Genomic DNA, 20,446 nt, shown 5'->3' with positions numbered 1-20,446 from the left:
TCCTTAAGGGCGGTGCCCAGAATTGCCCATACTCCAGCTGGGGCCCAACATGTCTTTTATAAAGGTTTATCAGTTGGAGAGGAATTTCCCAGGAATTTTCCTAATTTGGCTTCAGTTTTATTTGTCTTTTCCAGCAGTTTGCATGGCTAGGCGGTGTATGTGACTGCATTATGCCTGGATAGGGCAAGTTTAATTGCTAGATGTTCTTTTTCTATCCTATTTTTCATATGTTCAAAATTAGAGGGATCTTTACAAAAATGAAACAAGACAGAACTACTTCATTTTTGTCATAGTCCCATAATACCATAAGGTAAACTACCTCAAAAAAATGGATTCTTATTCTTAATAGGGTTAATCCATCAGTGCATTATAAATAAGCACACATTTAATTAATCAAGAAAATTAATATCAACATCAACTCAGTTGGAAAATTATTACTCAATCTCTTGTATACTTCACTAGCTTTTGCTGTATGACTATAGCAATGATAAACATATTGTTAGCTCCATGTGAATTAAGTAGCCTGACATTAATTAATATATTTTTATTATTTCTATTATGTTATGAATCCACTCTTTAATCAGATATTAGATTGTTAAAAAAACAATGAAGGAAATTGCAACATTGAAAAATATTTCCCATAGGGGAAATCCTAACCTACCCATGCTGATAATGATATTCCACCTCCAAGTCATCTTTGCTCAATGCATTAGATGGCTTTTCCAGCATGTACGTGTTTAGTAGCTTCTAGACTATCATATTAATGATGTTTTCCATATAACCTGGTCCAATGCTGACCCAGCATTATAAGGCTTCTCAGGGACATTAAAAAGGCCAGCATCTATAGTGGTGAATGTCCTTTCAGTAAAACAAAATAATGGGTTGTGAACGGTCATCAGAGAATTGTCAATCTGCAGTTTCTGCTGCTTTGCCAGTTTCCCTTAGCAACTGGGTTTCCACAGTGACTGACAGTCTCCATTGATGTTTTATCAGTTTTTTGTTTGCCTCTTTCAAGATTATAGGCTGTCCTCCTTAATATTTAACAGACTCCTTCTGTTGTGTAGAATTGTCCCTATTTGTTTCATTAACGTAGAATTAGTACTTCTGCTGAAATTAGGCATAGTTAATTATATAATAAATCTGCTTCCATTTTAATTAGCATATCACATAACAGCCATACAGACAGAAAATAATACACCAGCAGAGCTATGGTCTGATGTTCTGTTTCTGACCCATCAACAGAAATAGAATTGCATCTGTATCAACTTTGAATTGGCAATTAACCTCATCTGATATATGCAGGATGTAGAGTTTCCCATTTATCAAATACAGATTCATTTTTCTAAATAAACTTAACATAATAGCTTTCATAGTTATTAATTCTCTTATGCAAACATTGTGAAGCACCAAGGAGATGAAGTATAATGACACTGATAGTCACTACTGACACAAAAACTGACCAGAGTACAGTAAAAATACATTTAAATTAAGATAATGTATGTATTAACTGTATAAATAATGACAGGCTCACAGGAACAATTGCAAAGCTGGAATCTAATCTTGAGATTCCTATGCTGGTTATAAGCTGCCAAGTTCTGCTCTGTTATGATATTATCTGAACCCCAAACTTCAATTACTGTCCCGTAATCACTTCCAAGCATCCATTATTCTCTATATAATTGCTTTAAAGACAGAGTGTTGTGAATAAAAGTGAAATTAGTCCTGATGACAAGTAGGGCGTAACGTGGATGAAACCAAAACAAAAAGGTGCATTAGATATATATAAAGTCCCTCACTAGTAGCTGATCAAACACAAACAAGGGGACTGGAGAAAGTATTCAACTCTTTATAATTTCTGATATTTTTCATGAAGGTGTATTTTTTATTTAGCTGCTGCGATTTATTGATAATGTTAAATCCCATCAAGCTTTATAAAAAGGAGTGTCTGCTTCTCTAAATCAATAACCTCTGAAATGAAAGTCTATCACTGAACAGCACCAAATGTATATTTATGCAGTTGCAGAGCAAGTAGTGTGAAGACATTTAAGTATTTTTGGGCAATTTGGATCAGTTCTTCATTTTCAACCCAGTGCAATTTAACTAATATTTGCATAGACCAGCTGGGGATAAATACTCCCAGAGACACTCTTTCACATATGTCAATATTACAGATGTTTGAAAATTGCACTAAATAAAAGCTATTTAGCATGATTTTACACTGTACTTTTGGAAAGTATATAGCAGAACATACATCGTGCATGGATTTTTTAGCACAGATAAGGATAATGAAAATTTAGTGATTGTTATGACAGTTAATTGGACCATGTTAATCTTTAAATGCTAGAGATATAAAGGAAAGGCCAAGGACTGTAGCTAGGTGTCTACTGAATGACATTTGCTTTACAAGACTATCCCAAAGCAAAACAAGGAATGTATCATATTTTGTATTTGTTTTCAAAAGGTCAGAAGCTTCCATACAGTGCAGAAAACCCAGCAAATCTCTATTCCTGGGATTTTAGTATTCATGCGACCTAGAAGACCTGGCCTATAGAGACAGATCTGACCTACTTAAGGGTCAGCTGGCATCTCTGCAGATCATAATGATAAGTTATGGAAATACTTTAATCTGTTAAGCAGTCTGATGTGGTCTGAATTGCAAGGACTTGGCTTTCCACTCACATAAATATTTTTCTCTGTAATAATGGGATGGATGCTCCTGTAAAAGTAACAGTGTGTTAACAATGCACGGAGTTATTAATGCACAAATCAGGAAGTAAGTTCAGGGGACCAAGATATTTCCACACCTCGCTGGTTGATTTATGCCACTCTGTTTGCTTTGCACAAACGGCATCTCGCCCTTAGTCTCCCCATTATTTTTAACAACTTGCTGGATTTGCACATTAATTGCCCATTAAACTCACCACAGAAACTTAAGGCAAGTAATTAATAGTGTAAGTACCTTTTTAACGATGTGATAATTGTTAATGTAATGACAGTCAACCTCTTTGGCCCAGAAATTGAACATCTTAAACTGTGAAGTCTCATTCCTTCACACGGTAAATTGTTCTTAGAGATTTTAAAAATGTTAAATTCTAATTTTTGATTTTTTTTCTTAATTTCAATTCGGTCTCTTTTTTTCTTTCTTAATCTAATCCATCAAAGTAACCTTTATTTAAATTCAGGGCCCTAGTCTCTGAATTAACTGTGTCACTCTCCATCTTAATGAAGAATTCTACCATATTGTGGTCACTCTTCCCCAAGGGGCCTCGCACAAGATTGCTAATTAATCTTCTCTCATTACACAATACCCAGTCTAGGATGGCCAGCTCTCTATTTGGTTCTTCGAAATATTGGTCGAGAAAACCATCCCTTATACACTCCAGGAAAACAAGCCTGAAGGCTCTGTGTCTCAATGCGAGGAGCATTCGTAATAAGGTGGAAGAATTAACTACGCAGATTGCTGTTAACGGATATGATGTCATTGGGATTACGGAGACATGACTCCAGGGTGACCAAGGCTGAGAACTCAAAATCCAGGGGTATTCAATATTCAGGAAGGATAGACCAAAAGGAAAAGGAGGTGGGGTAGCGTTGATGGTTAAAGAGGAGATTAATGCAATAGTAAGGAAGGACATTAGCTTGGATGATGTGGAATCTGTATGGATAGAGCTGCGGAATACCAAAGGGCAGAAAACGCTAGTGGGAGTTGTATACAGACCACCAAACAGAAGCAGTGAGGTTGGGGATGGCATCAAACAGGAAATTAGGGATACATGCAATAAAGGTACAGCAGTTATCATGGGTGACTTTAATCTACATATAGATTAGGCTAACCAAACTGGTAGCAAAACAGAGGAGGAGGATTTCCTGGAATGTATAAGGGATGGTTTTCTAGACCAATATGTCGAGGAACCAACTCGAGAGCTGGCCATCCTAGACTGGGTGTTGTGTAATGAGAGAGGATTAATTAGCAATCTTGTTTTGTGAGGCCCCTTGGGGAAGAGTGACCATAATATGTTAGAATTCTTCATTAAGATGGAGAGTGACAGAGTTAATTCAGAGACTAGGGTCCTGAACTTAAAGAAAGGTAACTTCGATGGTATGAGACATGAATTGGCTAGGATAGACTGGCAAATGATACTTAAAGGGTTGCTGGTGGATAGGCAATGGCAGACATTTAAAGATCACATGGATGAACTTCAACAATTGTACATCCCTGCCTGGAGTAAAAATAAAACGGGGAAGGTGGCTCAACCGTGGCTAACAAGGGAAATTAGGGATAGTGTTAAATCCAAGGAAGAGGCATATAAGTTGGTCAAAAAAAGCAGCAAACCTGAGGACTGGGAGAAATTTAGAATTAACCATAGGAGGGCAAACGGTTTAATTAGGAGGGGGAAAATAGAGTATGGCAGTAAGCTTGCAGGAAACATAAAAACTGACTGCAAAAGCTTCTATAGATATGTGAAGGGAAAAAGATTAGTGAAGACAAAAGTAGGTCCTTTGCAGTAAGAAGCACTTGAATTTATAATGGCGAACAAAAAAATGGCAGACCAATTGAACAAATACTTTGGTTCTGTGTTCACTAAAGAAGACACAAATAATCTTCCAGAATTACTAGGGACTGAGAGTCGAGCGAGAAGGAGGAACTGAAGGAAATCCTTATTAGTCAGGAAATTATGTTAGAGAAATTGATGGGATTGAAGGCCAATAAATCCCCAGGGCCTGATAGTCTGCATCCCAGAGTACTTAAGGAAGTGGCACTCGAAATAGTGGATGCATTGATGGTCATTTTCTAACATTCGATAGACTCTGGGTCATTACCTTTGGATTCGAGTGTAGCTAATTTAACACCACTTTTTAAAAAAGGAGAGAGAGAGCAAACAAGGAATTATAGATCGGTTAGCCTGTCATCGGTAGTGGGGAAAATGTTGGAATCAATTATTAAAGATGTAATAGCAGTGCATTTGGAAAGCAGTGACAGGATCGGTCCAAGTCAGCATGGATTTTATGAAAGGCAAATCATGCTTGTCAAACCTTCTAGAATTTTTTGAGGATGTAACTAGTAGAGTGGATAAGGGAGAACCAATGGATGTGGTGTATTTGGACTTTCAAAAGGCTTTTGACAAGGTCCCACACAAGAGATTGGTGTGCAAAATTAAAGCACATGGAATTGGAGGTAATGTATTGACATGGATAGAGAACTGGTTGGCAGACAGGAAGCAAAGAGGAGGAATAAACGGGTCCTTTTCAGAATGGCAGGCAGTGACTAGTGGGGTACCACAAGGTTCAGTGCTGGGACCCCAGCTGTTTACGATATACATCAATGATTTAGACGAAGGAATTGAATGTAATATCTCCAAGTTTGCAGATGACACTAAGCGGGGGGCAGTGTGAGCTGTGAGGAGGATGCTAAGAGGCTGCAGGGTGACTTGGATGGGTTAGGTGAGTGGGCAAATGTCTGGCAGATGCAGTATAATGTAGATAAATGTGAGGTTATCCACCTTGGTGGCAAAAACAGGAAGGCAGAATATTATCTGAATGGTGACAGATTAGGAAAAGGGGAGGTGCAACGAGACCTGGGTATCATGGTACATCAGTCATTGAAAGTTGGCATGCAGGTACAGTAGGCGGTGAAGAAGGCAAATGGCATGTTGGCCTTCATAGCGAGAAGATCTGTGTATAGGAGCAGGGAGGTCTTACTGCAGTTGTACAGGGCCTTGGTGAGGCCACATCTTGAATATTATGTAGTTTTGGTACCCTAATCTGAGGAAGGACATTCTTTCTATTGAGGGAGTGCAGCGAAGGTTCACCAGACTGATTCCCGGGATGACAGGACTGACATATGAAGAAAGACTGGATCAACTCGGCTTATATTCACTGAAATTTAGAAGAATGAGAGGGGATCTCATAGAAACATATAAAATTCTGACGGGATTGGACAGGTTAGATGCAGGAAGAATGTTCCCGATGTTGGGGAAGTCCAGAACCAGGGGTCACAGTCTAAGGATAAGGGGTAAGCCATTTAGGCCTGAGATGAGGAGAAACTTCTTCACTCAGAGAATTGTGATTGCTGATTCGGCAGTGATGCCCAGTGCCGGGTCCTCCAATGAATCCTGGAGGAGGTTAGGTTGAACATTGAAATGCTCCTCTGGGCCACACAGGGAAATCTTGGGCCTTTCCCAATCATGATCGCTTCTGGACCCTCCCTCCCCAACTATGTATCTTTTACTGGGGACCGTTCCTTCGGGTCCTTGCAGGTGGCATCCTGCCACCTAAACTCCTGATCCCAACCACCGACCTCTTTGTCAGCCCCACCGGGTTTGGGTGTGAGTCCACCTGGAAGATGGTAATGAGGCCCGACCATTAAAATCGGCTGGGTCATCCCGCTGTCATTCCTAGTCGGGCCAGCCACTTGATCGGCCGTGTTCCTGCCTGGGAGTTAAAATTGACGCTATTGATTCAGCAAACTCATTGTAATGTTGAGATAAGCTTTTCATTTTTATTTTCTAAACTGAAGTGAGGATTGCTAAGAAGAAATTGTTCCTCGGTTTCTCACAGTCTTAATTTCAGCCTCAATGGCTACAGGTAGTTAAACATCAAAAGGTAGAAGTAGCCATTTTATTTTCTGTGCAGTGAAAAATGTGATTTATGCAACAGAAATGGTAGCCAAATATGTTTTTAATTTTACCAATGTGTTGGGTAGCATGAGAGAAGCCAAGGGAACTACAGACATTTTATAAATACTGGGCCCAATTTTCCCCAATGCCGTTTTTTGACGTATTATAAGAATTACGCCTGTTTTTTCTGGCCCCGACTGCTCAAAAAAAAAAACTAGCAAGTTTCCCCATTTTACTTTTTGAAATTGGCGCCATGTAGCCTGTCCTTTAGCTTCGGGGGGTGGAGCCTAATGTCTGTGCCAGAAAAATGTTCCGCCCCCTTCTTCCCATGCTACCCCAAAAAAAGGACATTTTGACGTGACAGCTATGGGCGCGCCTGCCCAGTCTGCATTCGGCCATTTTTAAAGAACTTTAATTCTCATTGGAAAAATTGGAGTTGCAATACAATATGCATCGCGACTCAAGGACCAAGAATTTCTTACAGGATGATGTGGAGGCACTAGTTACTGTGATTGAAGACAGATGGGATGAGCTGTTCACCAGCAAAGGTCACATAAAAGTTTCACCAAAAGAAATGAAGAATCACTGGAACCAACTTGCAGAAGATTACTGTGCAATGCTGACCACCCTGAGGTCTGGAGGCCAGTGCAAAAAGAAGTGGCAGGACCTTGGTCAAGTAGCTAGTGTAAGTAATATTTTAATTTATTCACTGGAATTGCAATTATAAATGTGACCATCTGTATGTCCCAGCCAGAAGTTACATTTTCATCTTTGCAGAGGAAGGTGGTCCACAACAAAAGGGAAAGAACTCGAACAGGAGGAGGCCCGACAAATCTGCACCCACTGACACACTTGGAAGAGAGGATCGCTGCTTTGATGGGTCCTGCCTGGAGAACATCAACCACCAATGCACAAGCTGGGCCCACACTCAAGGGAGAGGGTAAGTCCTGCAAAGTTCACAGTCTGGCTTTGCTAAATGTTAAGAACTGCGTGGGCTAGCCATGCTTCGGTTCATGGGGTTGTCTCCATCAGCTACGCTTCGGTTGATGCAATGTGCTATCATTCATCGTGGTCCTTCAAATGACCCTGCTGCCTGCGCTGTGTGAGTCTACTCATGCCACCCTGCCCCCTCCACTGCTGCTAACCATTTATCTGTTATATTTTGCAGAACTTGAGGCCAACCCTAACGAGGCTGAAGCCGATGCAGAAGAAGATTCAGACGCAGACAAGCCTGAAGAGGAGAACATCTTCCAATCCCACCTTCCAGAACAAGAGCATGGGGGTGAGAGGAGAGGGCAGGGGAAGGTGCTGGATGAAGCCCCCACTGTTGTACTCACTCTGGAGAAACTGCAGGTGCCGCCCATTGAGATGCCAGGCCCTTTCCTGAGTGGTACGAGTATTGGGACATTCCATGGTTTCACACAGTCCGAGGCTGGGGATTCCAGTGGGGAGCAGAGAGGCACACCCAGGATGTGGAGGAGAAGGAGAGCTCGACAGCGCTCTCCTGAGGTGCAGGATCTAACAGATGTGGTTCAGATGGTGGCAATGAGTGCAGAGAGCATCGACCTTACACGATCACTCCTGGACACTTTCAGTGGGGTGGATGATGCGGTATCGGGATGGTCGGAAAAAGTAACAACACTCTCACGAGAAATGGAAACACTGTCCAGGTACATGAGGGAGGGAATGTCACAGGTAGTTGAGACACTGTCTGGGTACATGAGGAGGGGAATGTCGGAGTTAGTTGCTGCAATAAGGGAACATGCCCAGACCCCGCGCCCATTGACACAATCAACTGCCACTCACACTTCAATCCCCAGATCAGTCGCTGAAGAGGCCCACACCTGGCCTTCCACATTACCGACTGCCCCCACTTCCCCCCCCGCCTCCATCAAGAAGTGCGCATTGCCCAAAATGATCTAAAGAATAAGCTTGGTACCAACCTGAGAAACACTGCGCCAGTGCCTGCGGGCAGGGGTGGAGTCAACAAGATCAAGTGCAGCGGGCGGTCTTGGAATAACGTGGAGGAGAGATATGTGCAGCCTTTCTTTGCTGCTGCTGCTGGTGTTGTTATTATTGTTGTTACTGTTGTAACTGTTCTCAAATTAAAAGTTTCTTGTAAGTTATGTAAATTTACAAGTTTAAAAGTTTGTCAGTGATCTTAAAGTTTTTAAGTGATCTAAGAGTTTGTAAGTGATCTTAAAGTTTGTAAGTGATCTTAACTGAAAACTTTAAAGTTTGATACAAGAATATTTTTATTAAAGTTAAGTACAAACAAGTGTTGAACTGTTGAATAAAATATATTGTAAATTATAACTGAATCATTTTCATTATTTGTTCCATTATTAACACAACTTTTTCAACTAAAGAAGAATCATTTCCATTATTAACAAGGCCACACCCGGAGCACCGCGGGGAAGTAGAGGCCCAGTCATCCCCGAACGGGGCCCGAACGCCTGGATGCCACTGCGGGGAGGCCTGGACGCTGCCGGGGAGAGGCCTGGATGCTGCCGGGGACCCGGGTGCACTGCCAAAGGAGTAACCTACTACTGATTTTCATCTTAAATTTTTAATCAACTTTTAATCAATTTTAAACTTTTAAGCAACTCGAGAAACTTTTTAAACAATTTGGGAAAATTTTTATACTTTTAAACAACCTGGAGAATTTTGTTTTTTAAAAAACCTCTGGAGAAACTTTTAAATAACTTTGCAAAACTTTTTTTTTGCAACTTTGGAAGAAACTTTAAAACATCCCTCGAAACTCCAGCGGACAATTGACCTTCCCAATGCCTGCCCCCAACCAAGCCTTGGATCACCTACCATCAAGGGCGCTAGTCAACGCCAAACTTGCGGCCAACATCTCGCCGTAGGCTATTAGGCTCATACAGCAGTGCCTGGTCTTCAGTTGTCTTGGACCCCCTTCTCACTGGACCTAGACCTTGCTCAGCTAAGCCCGTGTGGTTGTCCATGTGGTTGCTGGTGTGCAACGGCCACCCCACGTTAAAATAACTCACGCACAGGCATCTTCCACTTCGTTAACATGAAGTTCGGGACTTGGAACGTCAGGACCTTCATGGAAAACTCCAACAGTGACAGGCCAGAACGCCGCATTGCCATAGTTGCCCGGAAACTTAAATGCTTTGACATCGACATCGCTGCCCTAAGCGAGACCCGGAGGGCAAGAGAAGGCCAGCTCAAGGAACAAGGTAGAGGTTGCACCTTTTCCTGGAAAGGAAAACCAGAGGAAGAATGCCGCCTTCACAGAGTCGGCTTCACCATCAAAAATGAGCTGGTCGACCACCTCAAAGACTCCCGCTGTGGGGTTAACGAACACCTCATGACTCTTCGACTCATCCTATCCCGGAACCAATGCGCCACAGTCATCAGTGCTACGCCCCAACACTCGATGCAACGGATGAGACCAAAGAGGGTTTTTATTCTAACCTCGAAACATCACTGTCCCGCGTCCCTGTGGGCAACAAATTGATCCACCTAGGTGACTTTAACGCAGGGTCGGCAAAGACACAGCCCTCTGGGGAGGCGTGATTGGCAGAGGGGGTAGGGAAAGTCAACTCCAGCAGTACCCTACTCCTGACAAAATGTCTAGAACATGAACTTCTCATCACCAACACCTTATTCCGCCAAAGGGACAAATACAAGGCATCATGGCAACACCCTCGCTCCAAACACTGGCACCTGTTTGACTATCGTCCGAGCCAGGGATCGCAAGGATGTGCGCATCACCCGCGCCATGACAGGAGCCGACGACTGCTGGACGGACCACCGCCTAATCCGATCCATCATCGACATTAACATTGCCCCAAAGCAGAGGGGACAGAAGAAGCAGTGCCGCAAAAAAGTCAATGCCGGGGCACTTAAAGACCCAGCAAAGAGAGCCCGATACAGCCAGCGCCTCACAGCTAACCTGGCGTGCCTTAGTGACCCTGAGATGTTGAATGCCCACAGCACTTGGTCTGCCCTCCTGGCCTCCATAACCAGTGCCTGTGAAGAGACACTTGGTCACTCAACCAGGAAACACCAGGACTGGTTTGTTGAGAATTATCAGGAGATCAAAGAACTAATAGATCACAGAGCATTTCTGAGCCTCCAGCAACAACCCAACTTGGGAGCAGCAAAGCAACATTGCAGACGGCTCAAGGCTGAGGTCCAACAAAAAACTCGGGACCTAAAGAACAGGCAGTGGATGGAGAAAGCACAGGAAATAGAACAACTGGCCGACAGCCACGATATGCGAGGATTCTTCATCGCAGTCAAGGCCACCTACGGTCCAAACTCCCAAGGCCCCACTCCACTCCTGGCCAAGAACAGGGAAACTCTCAACAAGGACACCGAGGCTGTCCAGTACCGCTGGAAGGAGCACTTCGAAGATCTCCTCAATCGAGACTCTGCCTTTGACTTGAGTGTTCTTGACTCCATCCCGCAGCATGCGACCCGCCACCACCTCAGTGAAACCCCAACATTGCATGAGGTAGGAAAAGCCATAAAACAGCTCAAGAACAACCAGGCTACGGGAGCGGATGGAATCCCTGCTGAGGCGCTAAAGTATGACGGAAAGGTGTTGTTGGCACGGATACATGACCTCATCTCTCTCATCTGGAGGGAGGAGAGCATGCTGGAAGATCGGAGAGATGTAGTGATCGTGACCATCTTTAAAAAAGGGACAAGTCCGACTGCGACAATTACAGGGGAATCTCCCTGCTATCAGCCACTGGGAAAGTTGTCGCTAGAGTTCTCCTCAACTGTCTTCTCCCTGTGGCCGAGGAACTCCTCCCGGAGTCACAGTGCGGATTTTGTCCCCTGCGGGGCACTACGGACATGATCTTTGCAGCGCGACAGCTGCAGGAAAATTGCAGGGAGCAGAGCCAGCCCTTATACCTGGCCTTTTTTGACCTTACAAAGGCCTTTGGCACTGTCAACCGCGAGGGTCTAAGGAGCGTCCTCCTCCGTTTCGGATGCCCCCAAAAGTTTGTCAACATTCTTCGCCTACTCCATGAAGACTTGCAGGCCGTGATCCTTACCAACGGATCCATTACAGACCCTATTCACGTCCGGACCGGGGTCAAACAGGCCTGTGTCATCGCCCCAACCCTCTTCTCAATCTTCCTTGCTGCCATAATCCACCTCAGTCAACAAGCTGGAGTGGAACTAAACTACAGAACCAGTGGGAAGCTGTTCAACTTTTGCCATCTCCAGGCTAGGTCCAAGACCACTCCAACAGTACGCAGATGACGCCTGCATCTGCGCACATTCTAAGGCTGAACTCCAGGATATAGTCGATGTATTTACTGAGGCATACGAAAGCATGGGCCTTACGCTAAACATCCGTGGGACAAAGGTCCTCCATCAGCCGGTCCTTGCCGCACAGCATTGCCCCTCAGTCATCAAGATCCTTGACAATGTGGAGCATATCCCATACCTCGGGAGCCTCTTATCAACAAGAGCAGACATTGATGCGGAGATTCAACACTGCCTCCAGTGCGCCAGTGCAGCCTTCGGTCGCCTGAGGAAAGGAGTGTTCGAAGACCAGGCCCTCAAATCTACCACCAAGCTCATTGATATATCACCAACAATGTCTCTGCAAGATCCTGCAAATCCCCTGGGAGGACAGGTGCACCAACATCAGTGTCTTTGTCCAGGCTAACATCCCCAGCATTCAAGCACTGAGCACACTCAATCAACTTCGCTGGGCAGGCCACATAGTTCGCACGCCAGACATGAGACTCCCAAAGCAAGTGCTCTATGCAGAGCTCCTTTACGGCAAACGAGCCAAAGGCGGGCAGCGGAAACGTTACAAGGACACCCTCAAAGTCTCCCTGAAAAAGTGCGATATCACCACTGACACCTGGGTGTCCCTGGCCAAAGACCGCCCTAGGTGGAGAAAGTGCATCCGGGAGGGCGTTGAGCATTTCGAGTCTCAACGCCGAGAGCATGCAGAAATCAAGCGCAGGCAGCGGAAAGAGCGTGCGGCAAACCAATCCCTCCCACCCCTTCCCTCAACAGCTATCTGTCCCACCTGTGACAGGGTCTGTGGCTCTCGTATTGGACTATTCAGCCACCAAAGAACTCATTCAGGAATGGAAGCAAGTCTTGCTTCCGAGGGACCGCCTATGATGATGATGACATTAATAATACACAACATTACGGAACAGGTCCAAACAGTAAACATGCTACATTGGAAGAGTTGCCGCTGAGCGTTCAGGCAGCAAAGCATTCACGGATGAACTGCTCGTGCAAGGCTCGAGCAATCGTTAAAGGGGCACGGCAGCCACTCTCACCACAGGTGGGTCTTCTATTACCAGCTGCTGCTGCCTCATGATGGCTAAGTTATGCAGCATGCAGCACACAACAGTGAACTGACCGACAATCTCAGGGTGGTATTGCAAGTAGCCTCTGCAATTGTCCAGGCATCAGAAATGCTGTTTCAAGATGCCAATGGTCATCGCTATGATGCTGTGCATTGCAATGTGCGACATGTTGTTTTCCCGGTCAGGTTTCATCCGGGTTATGTGTAGGGGCGTCATGAGCCAGGTGGCGAGGCCGTACCCTCTGTCTCCCAGCAGCCATCCCTGTCCTCTGGCTGCTGCTGAAACATGGCAGATATAGTGCTCTCGTGTAGGATGAATGCATCATGGGTGCTCCCAGGGTATCTCACATCAACTGACATGATTCGATGCATGTCATCACACACGAGCTGCACATTAACTGAGTGGAAGCCTTTTCTGTTCCTGTACATCTCAGACCCCTCCAATGCTGTTCGCAAGGCGATGTGGGTACAATCAATGCCTTCACCCTTGGCAAGACATCAATCCTGGAGAAGCCCATAGCCCTTTCACGTATTGCTTGGGTGGTCATAGGGAACTTTATGTATTCATTCCTCTGGGCATATATTGCAGCAGTCACCTGCTGAATGCAGATATGTGTTGCATGTTGAGAAATGGCGCACACATCCCCAGTTGTGGCCTGGAATGATCCACATGCATAGAAAGAAAGTGTAGCTGTAACCTTCGCTTCAACTGACAAAGCAGTCCTCCTGATGCTTCTAGGTTGCAGGTCTGCTTTTACTAACATTTTTGCAGAAAAGCAGCCTTCTCACACACTCAGGTGCAGGTATGAACGCCTGTCTCGATATACCCGATGTGGTTAAGGCCTCCTGCCCATCACCCTACGTACTTTGAGCTTACTCACGCGATGGCATTGAATCAGTCATCTTGTCCGCAGCACCATCATGCAGAAGGCTTGCATGAGGCATGGCATTGTCAATGTTGCCCCCATAATTACTTTGTAGCTTTGCAAGAAGCTCAAAACAGCAGGACAAGGTGTTAAAGCTTCTTTGTTCTCACTCTCTCCCCAAGTTCGACGCCTTAGTCTGGATCACACCCAGGTCTGCGCATGCGCAATAGGCTTGGTTAGAATGGGAAGCCAGCTATTCAAATGAGGACATTTGGGGCAACAAAATCTAATGCAATTCTTTTATTTTACATTTTTTTCAAAGTACCACTTGACCACCGACTGAACGTCTCCTCACCGGGCTCGAGGGTCAGCCGGCAGAATCGCTCCGTCGCCAAGACACAGGGGCTCGGCAAACACCTTCCCCCCCCCCCACCCCCCGCTGTCCTAGGAGAAATGTAAATTGGCCAAACTTGCATAAATGTGAAAAACTGGCGCAGACATCAGGTTGCGCCCTCTATGATGCAAAAAGAAACGAACCTAAAAAAATTGTAACTAACTGAGTTACGCTGGCACACAAACTTTGGGGAAACTTGAATTAGGCCAAAAAAAGCGGTGCGCAAAAAAGAGCAGCACAGATAACTGGGGAACATTGAGCCGACTGTGTTGTCTGTGAGAAACATTGCTGAGTACTCACATTTTCACAGAACATCTATTCTTTTAGTAAAACAATTTTCTATTTACAGCTGTTCAGCTGAGTAGTACGTTATAAACATAAGGAAGCATGTTAAAGGTATTAGAAACACCTTGATCTGTTATCTAAGTGTAATAGGTGGTGCCATCAGCTCAATACAGTGCTAGAAATGTCTCCTGTTGTCTGTAGCAACATGGGAGTTTTCCTTATGTTGAGGAAATTTTATAATTAACAAAGAAAAGTAAGGCTTTTTCTTCCTCCACAATTATTCTTTTCTTTTCCCAAAGGCTTTGAGTAATGTTCAGACTCATGGTCCAATTCCAGAGATTCCTGTTACCTCCAATACCTTAATCAAGTGCATTTCAAAATGTTGATTAAAGTAAAGGTCAAAAGAATCCAAGGTAGAACATAGGACTGGATCATCACTTGGTTTTAAACTAGGGAATTATTTGTGTCAGGAGGAAAGTCAAAGGCTGTGATTTTCCATACCTTGGCGGGTCCGGGCGGGCGATATCAGTGGCGGGTTGCGACCCCGCTGCTGTTTCCATACCAGCCTCTGACATGACTTTCCATTGATTGGGCTTGTTCAGCCCACCCAGCGCATTTCCCAGCCAATTGAAGGAAGTGGGTCTGATGACGTCATATAATAACGCATCATCAGCCGGTTTCCTTAAAGGGACCATGTTCAAATTTACTTTGACATTGGTGCTGGCATTGAGGTGCTGCAAACACTGACTATCACGGCACAGAGGTGCACGGCTGCACCCAGGCTCTCCCATGACTCCCTCCATATGCTTATGAAGAGAGTCAGAGCAAGCAGGGAGGTTCTCTTCCCTTCCAATGGGTGGAAGAGATCTCCCCAGGACAGCAATGCAGCCTGGGTGCACATTGAATAGGAGGCATAAGCAGGGATGTCGCCAGGAGGACCTGGCTGCAGTGGTGCCAACCTTTCAATAATCTCAGTAGATCACGAAACGTAACTGCAAGGCCACACTCAACCTCATCCTGCTGTGCCACTCATCACATCCACATCACTCTACCTTCCCTACCCTACTCCTGCACATCCTTACTCATACCAACTTACCTTGCAGCTCCACCCATCTTTCTCTCTCTATCTGCGTTAACACTTCCCCATCTCACTAGCCACCCCTCATACTCACCCTCATCCTAGTCATACCAGCTAACAACACACAAGGGTAGGCACTTGTGTGCTTTAGCCAATGTTCATGTGAAGTTTCTGTTAATGTGCTGTCGAAGATTGAAATCTTTATTTTCAACATATTTCATTCTTGGACAGATTTGAGTGCACCTTTGGAAGTAGCTTAGTGAGTTGCAGTGACTAATGAGACATAACAGTAACTCATCATCATCATCATCATCAAAGGCAGTCTCTCGGAATCGAGGAAGACTTGCTTCCACTCCTGAAGTGAGTTCTTAGGTGGCTGAACAGTCCAATACTCGAGCCACAGACTCTGTCACAGGTGGGACAGATAGTCGTTGAGGGAAGGGGTGGGTGGGACAGGTTTGCCGCATGCTCTTTCCGCAGACTGCGCTTGATTTCTGCATGCTTTCAGCGTTGAGACTCGAGGTGCTCAGCGTCCTCTCGGATGCACTTCCTCCACTTAGGGCGGTCTTTGGCCCGGGACTCCCAGGTGTCAGTGGTGATGTCGCACTTTTTCAGGAAGACTTTGAGGGTGTCCTTGTAATGTTTCCATTGCCCACCTTTAGCTTGTTTGCCATGAAGGAGTTCCGAGTAGAGCGCTTGCTTTGGGAGTCTCGTGTCTGGCATGTGAACTATGTGGCCTGCCCAGCGGAGCTGATCGAGTATGGTCAGTGCTTCAATGCTGGGGATGTTGGCCTGGACAAGGATACTAACGTTGGTGCATTTGTCCTCCCAGGGGATTTGTAGGATCTTGCGGAGACATCGTTGGTAGCATTTCTCCAGCGACTTGAGGTGTCTACTGTACATGGTCCATGTTTCTGAGCTATACAGGAGGACGGGTATTACTACAGCCCTGTAGACCATGAGCTTGGTGACAGTTTTTAGGGCCTGGTCTTCAAACACTCTTTTCCTCAGGTGGCTGAAGGCTCCACTGGCACACTGGAGGCGGTGTTGGATCTCGTCGTCAATGCCTGATCTTGTTGATAGGAGACTCCCAAGATAAGGGAAGTGGTCCATGTTGTCCAGGGCCGTGCCGTGGATCTTGATGACTGGGGGGCAGTGCTATGAGGCTGGTGGAGGACCTTTGTCTTACTGATGTTTAGCGTAAGGCCCATGCTTTCGTATGCCTCAGTAAATACTTTGACTATGTCCTGGAGTTCAGCCTATGTGTGTGCGCAGATAGATGCAGGCATCACCCTCATACTGTAGCTCGACGATAGAGGTTGGGGTGGTCGTGAACCTGGCCTGGAGACGGCGAAGGTTGAACAGGTTCCCACTGGTTTTGTAGTTTAGTTCTACTCCAGCGGGCAGCTTGTTGACTGTGAGGTGGAACATGGCAGCGAGGAAGATTGAGAAGTGGGTTGGGGTGATGACGCAGCCCTGCTTGACCCTGGTCCGGATGTGGATTGGGTCTTTGACTACCCCAATGCTGATGAGTGTGAAAGGAATGACTTGGGCATTGTAGCAATGCTTTAAAGTGTTGGTGTTGGGTGGTGCTAACCTAGCGCATCATGTGGCAGCCAGGTTGTGCAGTGTCAAGCGAAGTAAATGTGGCCATGGTGAGGCCATCCCGGGCAGCAATGTGGTCGGGTGCTGATGCCCTGTGTCCTGTGCAGCATCAAATGATTGTGGAGAAGATTGGTGTTATTGGTGCTGCTGGTGTTGGGGCTGATCATGGTCAGATTCTGAGGACCAAGGTGAGAGAATGAAAATGGTTCCCATGCTGATGAAGTACATAGCAATTGAAGATGAGCTGGTGAGAGAGGTTGCTGCAATGAGATGACCCTGGCAGGAGAGTTTACTCCATAGACTTGCAGCCAGCATAAAGCTCAATCTGTGTTCCAACAGCTGAAACCAATAGTCTTTGGGTTTGGAAAGTGAGCAGCTATAAAGTGGGAGGTGTTATAGTAGTTTTCAAGCTGTCAAGACCTCGCAACCTCCGCCTCAGATGGTATCTGTTAGTCTTTAATTGTCCTAACCCACCATACTTCTTCACCATGATCCTTGAAAAATAACCTTTCTTGGTGCAGTATGTAGAGACATGGGCCTGGAAATAATGAGGTCGAAATTGCCCCTTTTGATAGCCCCATTAGCGCCTCCAGGGGGCGCTAATAGGGTGCAATGACACTTTTGCTGGGGGTCTAGCACCTCTGGGGAAATTGCCCTGCAATTTTGGGGGGGGCGTGTCCCGGCAACACATGCTATGCAATTAACGCCCCGGACGATGCCATCATTGCCATTTGCGCCGACCCATCACCGTTTCGCCTGACCCCTTTGCGCCCTGTGGTGGAAATTGCCCTGCGGGCCATGAGGCTGGCACAGGCGGGTCACGAAGCAGGTGGACATCCACTGCCAGGGCGCCCCTTAAAGGGGAGGCTTTTAGCTCCCCAGGCCGCCATTTTTATTTGGTGGCCGACTCTTGCGTTGGCCTGACAATGGTGCCCCTCGCGTCGACCGGACCGCCATCGTGTAACCCGGCACTCTGCTTTGGCTGCTTGCCCAATCACTTGCGTCCCTGGTGGCCCAATCGTCCTCCACGTAGCGCTGACTCCTCCATGCTGCACTGGACTCTACTCCGCTTCCTATGACGGGTGCACGGCCCAATTACACATTGGACGTGGGACTTCTGGGCCGGGCGCAGGAAGTCCAGGCCCCTGGGGTTGCTGCCCCCAATTGGGATGAAGGGCAATTTCCAGCTCAATAACTTTAGGGATTATTTTGCTGATGTTATGTATCTATAGTTCCGAAAGTTTAACAGGAGTTATTGTTTTCAACAAAGGTGCGGGGAAAAAACTGTTACTGGTCCTATTTTATCAGTGGAAACAGCATTAAGAAATGGTGGGGGAGAAAATTGCTTCAGGCCTGTAACAAGAAAGGGTTCAAAGAACTTTGACAGCTCCTGTGAAAGCCACGGCAAATAAAAGGATATTCCGAGAAAATCACTTGTTGTGCTGTGGATGGAGCTGAAAATTAATCAATAATAAAGGTCTAGAGTACAGGGTTCAGGTACTTGGAATGAGTGGTGTAGAATGTTAAACTAAGACATGTAAACTAGATCAAGACAGCTACCTGTGCTGGAGGAAATTAGAGACAACTGTGATTGTCAGGGTTTAATTGTGGGTGAGATGCATAAGAGGAAAAGCTCATGGAAATCAGGTGGTGCTTTGACCTAAAATATAACCTTGCCAAACAGACAAAATGGCCTGGTCTAAAGTAACTGCCAGGAGGAAGTGGGGACAAAGAAGATGACATTAGTAGTATCAGCCATGATAACTGAATAGTTTAAAAAATATAACACACTATTCTGCTGAATTTAATTCATATACTTTGGCTGCGCATAACCTGACACAACATTTTATCAACAATTGCCATGCAGCAATCCTAATATATGAAACACTTAAAAAAATTCATGGTAATTTTCCCTTTCCCATTCTACAATTTTTAGATGTTGTAGTTATATAAATACGTTTAATGAATTATGATGTAGGAATTGTACAACTGTCACATTAGCAAAATCACAGAATGATGACATCGATTTGATCTGATGAGATATAACAACACTGCAACATCCTTAAAATGTCTGCCTACCCTGTGCCACTGATGTCAATTGTACTGCTTAAATTACAACAAAAAGATGAATGAAAAGAAAATGCTTCAGGCAAACTCTATTGAGAATGTGAAAATCTTGATATATTTAAATCAATTGACATTGTTCTTTCTCCTTAGGACAAGAAAAATGAAAAAAAAGAAAGAAGGAACAAACTTGCATTTATACCCTGACCTCAGGGCATCCCAAAGTGCTTCACAGCCGATGAAGTACTTTTGACGTGTAGTCACTGTTGTACTGGAGGGAAATGCGTCAGCCAATTTATGAAAAGCAAATTCCCACGAACAGCATTGTGATAAATGATAACACTATGGGCGAGAAATTGGGCTTGGAAGCGTGTTTTTTTGGGTGCTACGAGTGCCCTTAGAGTTCCAAAATGGTGTCTGTGGCAAGCACATATTTGTGACACGAAGCATGCCAGACGGCATCGAGGCGCACGTGTTAGTGCACGTGTAGTGAATGCCCGCCGGAAGTATGCAGAGCAGGAATTTAATGATGTCAATCAGCATGCAACACTCATTTGATGCCAATGCTGCCATTTTGCTGAACAATTGCCCAGCCGACACTCTCTCTTATGCTCGCACAGCTGAACACATGATAAGCTGCATGACGAATCCCACCCCCCCCCCCCCGCCCCTCTCAGCAGGCGACCTTATCCAATTAGGGTGTTCAGGAAGCAATTCTCCTACCTGAACCTCAGCAAGGAACAGTATTGTTGTGTTACAGCTCACAGAATGGGCATTAGTATCCTGTGGGAGCTATTCACAGTTGCTGTATTCATTCTGGTTCATGCTGGTTTGGGACTCCATTTTGGATTGTTGTATAAAGCACACGGTTCAAGTTACATTTCTTCTGCCTCAGTTTGTCAGTTATTTACGTGTACACAACATAATTTGGCGATGAAGATGACTCAAATTAACCTCCTTACCCCCCCTGCCTTTCCTCTCCACACCCGGGGACCCTCCAATCCCGTGGTCGAGATAGATAAAAAGTTTTTCTACATACATCACAGCAAGTGGGTTAGATGGTGACAATGTAACAGCAGCTTGCCACCGTGCACTGAGGGCCAACGCATCTTTGGCCAAATTGAAGACAAGGAGTCCTACGACAAAACGGTAAGCGCCCTAGAGAACTATTTTGAGCCAAAGAAAAGTATCGTGATGGAGAGCGACCAATTC

This window comes from Pristiophorus japonicus, chromosome 9, assembly GCF_044704955.1.
Source record: "Pristiophorus japonicus isolate sPriJap1 chromosome 9, sPriJap1.hap1, whole genome shotgun sequence".
NCBI classification, from domain to species: Eukaryota; Metazoa; Chordata; class Chondrichthyes; family Pristiophoridae; genus Pristiophorus; species Pristiophorus japonicus.
Note: the sequence above shows the minus strand (reverse complement) of the source record.